Raw genomic sequence first — 6,590 nt, forward strand, 5'->3', positions numbered from 1 at the left:
CTACCCGAACTCTCCAGAATTTAGAAACTATTCATGAATATTTTTATTTTATGGCAATATAATTATTTGCATCAATTCAATAAGAATGTGTTTTCTTTTGTGATAGGACACAATTGGAGACACTGGTTATTTTGCCAAGGTTTTGACTGGAATGTCATATTTTGAGATATGACCAGACTGCTTTGAGGGATGGAGGTTGACTTTTGTGGAGCCAATAAAAAGCCCCTTGGAAAAACTGGTGGGTACCTTACCTACATGGTTTCCTTACAGGGATCCTGACCTTATGTTAAGTAAAGAATGTCACTTTCTGACAGATCAGAAACCTGAAGATATTTTGGGGACCTCAAGAAGAGAGGTATTCACCTAATTCATACAGATATTATAGATACATTCTGATGATGAGTCTTGGCTTGGCTTCTTAGCCTCCTGTTTTATTTAGTGTTGCTATAACAGAATACCTAAGGCTGGATAGTTTATAAAGAAAAAGGGTTTATTTAGCTTACAGTTCTGCAGGCTGGGAAGTACAATAAGCATGGTGCAGGCATCTGCTTAGCTTCTGGTGAGGGCTTTTCACACTGCGTCAAAGCCTGGTGAAGATGGTCAAAAGGCAAGTGGATGTGTGAGAAGAGGCAAAACTCAAAGAGTGTCCTGGCTTTAAAACAGCCCACTCTCACAGATATATTCACATGTGAACTAATCCAGTCTTGTGAGGGTGAAAACTCACTCACTACCAGGAAAAAGGCATCAAGCCATTCATGAGGAATCTGCCCCATGACCCAAACATTTCCCACTAGGCCCCAACTCCCCAAATCACCACATTGGAGATCAAATTTCAACATGTGTTTTGGTGCAGACAAACTCAAACTATACCATCTCTGGAGGCTTTTCAAAAATTCTAATCTGAGATTTCTTATGAATAAAGGAATCCAGCAAAGCCAACTTAATAGAAAGCCTAAAGGGTCAACCACCATTCTTGTTAAACTTAGGTAAATAATCACGTCAAAGAGTAAACTTATTTTGCAAATAAGTTAGTTTTACTGTGATGGGGGGACTGGAGAGAGAAAACATTACGTTTTAGAAGAAAACTATAGTACAGCTATTATTAGATTCTAGCTATGTCCACTGTTGTTGAATTTTTTTAGTGCCTGGACTGAATACTGCATTTTTAGTTTCCTCTCATATCAAGCTGCGAATCTCCAAACTAATGTTTCCAAGTTTTCTTCCACCCTTCTGACTTAAGATCACTAAAAATTAAAAATGCCTTTTTCCTGAGGCTAAAGCTAGTTAACCTGGCTTTGAAGAAAAATGACCGTAACAGCTTATATTTGGGCAAACTTTGTACAAACAAACTGCAAACCAGGAAAATCTGTCAGATTCCTTCCCTAAGGAGGTGATGGGATCTCATAGCCTAACACACAGTAAGTGCTTAGTAAAGGAATGTTTCTTTTCTTTGAATCGTTAATTAAAAAAAAGTTTATTATAAATTTAAAAATAGCTTATAATAAAAAGTCCCACCTTTCTACACCTCCAGTCTTGCTTCCCAGAGGCAATCACTCTTATAATTTGTTTTTAGTAATTTTGGCAGTTACTATACATATCATTAAATAATATACTCATAATGTTATTTCTTCATGTATCAATTATAGATACCTACTTATTTCCTACAATGACAAATATTTAGCTCAACACAGTTACAGCTATTTTTTCCCTCTACAGGCTTCCTTTGCACATTTAAATAGTACATTTATACTCCTATGTCCTGTTCCTTCATTTCTTACACTCACTTTGTAAGATTTAGGATTTATAGACTCAACCCTTATTGTTTTTTTTCTTTCTCCACTTTTCGCTCTATACCTCTGCTGGGCAAAACCTGTGTTTTACAGAATATAATTCCAACTCTTTTTTAGTATGTAATATAGGGCCCTATATGATCTCTAGCCTTTGCCTCCCTTTTTCATCTCCTGCCATTATCCACTTTAGCTATACTCACTGTCATACCAATGTATGTATTTAGTTTGTAGAATCTTTTGTGTGCTCTTGTCCTTTTTATCATTGCCTCATAGCCTTCCATCACCTGGAATGGCCTCCCCCTGCAATTCATTGGCAAATCCCATTCATTCATTTCAGCCTAAATACTATGTAAAAAAATTTTCCCTGGTAGATGTCACTTATTAAATAAAAAAATGTATACTGAGTGCCTGTTATGTGCAAGGCATGGTTTTAGGGGTTGGGGCCATAGTGGTCCAAGATAGTCAGTCATAAGTATGCATTCCAGTGACTTAATAAAAATAACCACCATGATGAAACCTACTATGTGCCAGGATTATATTAAATAATTTACACATGCTTCTTTTTTTTTTTTTTTTTGAGACAAGGTCTTGCTCCGCCGCCAGGTTACAGAGTAGTGGAGTCCAGTGGCACAATCATAGCTCACTGTAACCTTGAACTCCTGGGCTCAAGAGATCCTCCCACCTCAGCCTCCAAAGTAGCTGGGACTACAGGCTTGCATCACCACGTCTGGCTAATTTTTAAATTTTTTTGTAGAGATGGGGTCTTGCTACATTGCTCCGCCTGGCCTCAAGAGAGCCTCCCAAAGCACTGGAATTACAGGCATGAGCCACTGCACGCCCAGCTCTATTAGCTATTTTAATCCTCACAACACCTTTAGGAGCTCCAAAGAAGTTAAATATCCTTCCTCGGCTCACTCCCCATAAGTAGTTGGGCTTGTATTCAAACTCAATTCTGTCTGACTTCAAAGCCACTACTCTTAGGCTATACTCACTCTGCTCCCTGTACTCCTTTTTCACTTCTATTATTGCATATCTCATAACATTTTGAAATTGTCTGCATACAGATTTCCCCATATGAACCACAGGAGATAAGAAAAATTATATGACTATTTTCTCAGTTTTCTCAGGATGGTGCAGAACTAGTACCATTTTAGATGCACAGGAGAGAAGTTAATACATTATATACAATGGATACCTAAAGGCATTAGGGATTAATTGTCTCTTGAAATCCCAGGTTGAGAAAGGCTACTTTAGACAGAAGGCTTCTTAAGGGTAGAGACATTTGCCATTTAGTGGGTGCTTGATAAATTTTTCTTGAAACTGTTATTCAAACTTGATTCAGTTTTTAGAATGAAAAGTGAGCTGCTTCCTGAATCAAGGACCAGAGAGATAAGAGGGGAGAAAAGAAAAAGAAAAATGAGCTGCTTTAGTTCTGCTTCTGGAGGTGGCTTTGCAGGGAGTTAAACACTCAGACTTTTCTTAAGAGGATTTTGGGGGTGTTGGATCCAAACTTTGAGAGGTAATAGAATGCACAGACTCTGGAGCCAGACTGTCCACTTCTGATTCCAATTCTACTGTTTACTCGTTATACAAATTTAAGCAAGTTATTATTTAACATGTGTTTTAAGTACTTTACAATATTACCTGATTTAATCTTAACACTTCTATGTAGTACATACCTTTACTATTCCTTAATAGCTCTATACCTCAGTTTCCTCCTGTTAAATGGGGATAATAATAACAACCTACCTCACAGGGTTACTATTAGGATTAAATGTGTATAAGGTGCTAAGAATAGTATCTGACACATAGAAAGTTTGCTATTACTAACAGTAGAGGTTGTCACCAGGGCAGGAAACCAGCTTGATATAACTTATCAAATTTTTCATTTTATGTTAATGTTCATTTCAAGGACACAGATGGAATTCTTTGTAATGGGGACTAAATTCCAAGTACTTCCCAGTCAAGTTGGTTCTGCATCTCTAACAGAAAAACCAGTGGCTGGTGTTGAAGTAGAAAATGTAGGAAAAAAATACCTCTGAAATCCAGACACCTTCCTGCATCTCCTCTGCCATTTCCCAAGTCCACGTTATCATCATCTCTTTCTAGGATCTCTTGCAATAGCCTCCTATTTGGTTCAGCAGTATCCTCTTTGGCTGCTTCTATTCTCTTCCCCAGGAGATTAACCTTTTCAAAAGATAGATGTAGATTGGATCATACTATGCTTGTGCTTAAAATAGACCAGTAGCACTTCATAAGACCCAAATCAGGAACTTGGCTAAGGCTTACAGGGTCTGGCCTTGGCCCATGCTTCCAAATTCACTCACTGACACTCCACCCCAGCCACCTCAGCTTTCATTCATTGTTCAACAAATATTTGCTTGTTTTGTATATAGTCACTGAGGATAAATCAGTGACCAAGAGAAACAGTTCTTGTACTCACAGAACTTAAATTTTAGAGGGTGGGGGAACAACAACAATCAGACAAATATAATAATTGCTAGTTATAATAAGTATGAAAATAGAATTGAACTTGCAAATTAAAAAGAAGGCTCACTTGAGAAAAAGTGGTCAGGAAAGTCTTCTCTAAGAAGGTAACATTTTAGATGAGATCTAAAGAAGGAAAAGAAGTGCCATATGATGAATGGAGAAGAGAGAATTAAGGTAGAGAGAATAACCCAATGTAAAAGTTCATATATACTAGAAAGAACCTGGTGTTTGAGGTATCCAGAGCAGATTAACTTAAGGCACCACGAGGGGAATGAGGGTGGCCAGCACTTGAACTGGCAGGGCCTGGCAGGCCATAGTTAAGATTAGAATTTTCCTCTCTCTTTTTAGAAAATCTCAAAATTATTTTAAAAAGTTTCAAGAGTGGTACAATGTACACCATTATACCTGTCATCTAGATTGACCGATAATTAATTTTGCCACATTTACTTTCTATTTTGTTTTCATATTTTATTTTTTGCCAGATCTTTTGAAGGTAAATTGCAGACACTGTGACACTTTGCTGCTATTACTTCAGCAAATACCTTCCCAAAACAAAGACATTCTTCTACTTAATCACAAATTCATTGTCATGAGCAAACAACTGAAAACTGATTCAATATCTATGAAGTCCATATTTAAATTTCCCCAATTGTCCACAAATATTTTTTGCAGTTTTAAAAACTTTTTAAAAAAAATCTATGAACCAATCAAGATTCACAAATTTCATTTAGTTTCTTTTGTCTCTTGATTAACGCAATACTCCACCTCGTTTTTTTCTTTTTCCTGTCATGACATTGGCATTTTTTGAAAAAAAGCCTAAGTCTGTTGTCTTGTAGAATGTTCTACATTTTGTTTTTGTTCTGATTGTTTCCTCATGATTAGATTCGTGGCAAACATTTCTGGTACAAATAGCATCAAGTGATAGAGTGTTCGATTATTAGTTATGCTAAGTATCCTAACTTGGTTAAGGTATGTCAATGAAATCTCTTAATTGTAAAATTATCTTTTCCTTTTATAATTAGGAAATAATCTGTAGGGTGATTCAGATAGTTTTAATGTACTCTTCCTCGACAACCTTTCAGCCACTGGTTTTAGCATGTTGCATCCGTTGGTTTTAGCTTATGAATATAAGCTTATCTACATCAATTTTTATATTAGCAGTTGCAAAATGGGGATGCAGCAAGGGAAGTGACCCTCTGGATCCCGGGATGCAGAGCCTTTTCTGCCCTGTAGGGACCGGACAGGGAGGTTTCTAGAGCGCCATTACTCGGCCTGTCCCCCAGGGAGTCGCAGGAGCGACTGTGGTGGCAGCGGCCTCACCTCATGGCCTTCGTCACATCTTTATTGCTTTAAGGACAGAATCCGAGATCGGCATCCCAGCCAACAAGGTAATAATACTTATCGCAGCCGCGACGAAGCGCCGCATCCGTACAGCGCGAGGAGCCCAAAGCTAAACCAGACCCTCTGCATCCGGGCCGCAATCGAGCCTGCCTCTGCCCATTGGTTGCCGCGCGTTCCAAGATCCGCCCCCAGATTTGAAAGCTTCTTCCGGGAGCCTCTGGAAAGCCCGCAGCGTGAGCCAGCAGCGCTCCCGGGCTTCGTTCCGGAAGCCCCGCCCACTCCCAGCGTTCAGTGCGGCGCTTTGGCCGCCATTGTTTGAATTTGAAAAGGAAACATTCCAGTGTTGCTCGCAGGCCGGGTGGCCAAGGGTAGGCAACGTTTGCAGGTGAGGAGGTGACCGGGGTAAGGGTGCCGGGAAAGAGGTGGGTGACTGCACATATATGAGACCTGAAGTGGGGAAACGGCCTTGGCAATGTGGACATCTTTCAGCGGGGTTCATGACGCCTAGGAGCTTACTTTCAGGAACTGAGTTGCGGAGCGATGCGGGAACCTGAAACACCAGGTCTGCAGGGAGAACTGAGCTATACTGTTTGGGTTAGGGTTTAAATTTCGTCTCCACTGCCTATTACTGACGCGAGACAATTTATTTAATCTCTCTAGGCCTCAGTTTACTCATGTTTAAAGGAAGTAATAATAGTACCTACTTCCTCGGGCTCTTTTGAAGATTAAATGATAATGTGTAAAGCTGTTAGAAACAGCGCTGGCACATAATAGATACTGTTTGTGATCATTAATATTTTTAGTATAGTTGCTTCTGCTGTTGTTGAGAGACAGCTCTCTTTTGCCAACCTAGTTTCCTGAATCCCTGAGGTGAGCAGTTTGCTCAAGACATGACATGGCTTCTTCTTCTTTTTTTTTTTTTGAGACAGAGTCTCACTGTGTTGCCCTGGCTAGAGTGCCGTGGCGTCA

General features: G+C 39.4%; 1 protein-coding gene across 1 annotated transcript in view; it reads right to left on the reverse strand.

Annotated features, from left to right (window-relative positions):
* The window catches only part of LOC105822686 (jerky protein-like), a 13,362-nt gene extending 12,779 nt beyond the window's left edge, over nucleotides 1-583 (reverse strand). Inside the window, exon 1 of the mRNA XM_012659702.1 lies at nucleotides 504-583. The gene's annotated coding sequence lies outside the window, so the exon portion shown is untranslated. The remainder of the gene's footprint in view (nucleotides 1-503) is intronic.
* Between the last annotated feature and the right edge of the window lie 6,007 nt (nucleotides 584-6,590).

Source organism: Propithecus coquereli, unplaced genomic scaffold, assembly GCF_000956105.1.
Source record: "Propithecus coquereli isolate 6110/MARCELLA unplaced genomic scaffold, Pcoq_1.0 Scaffold63, whole genome shotgun sequence".
Classification (NCBI taxonomy): domain Eukaryota; kingdom Metazoa; phylum Chordata; class Mammalia; order Primates; family Indriidae; genus Propithecus; species Propithecus coquereli.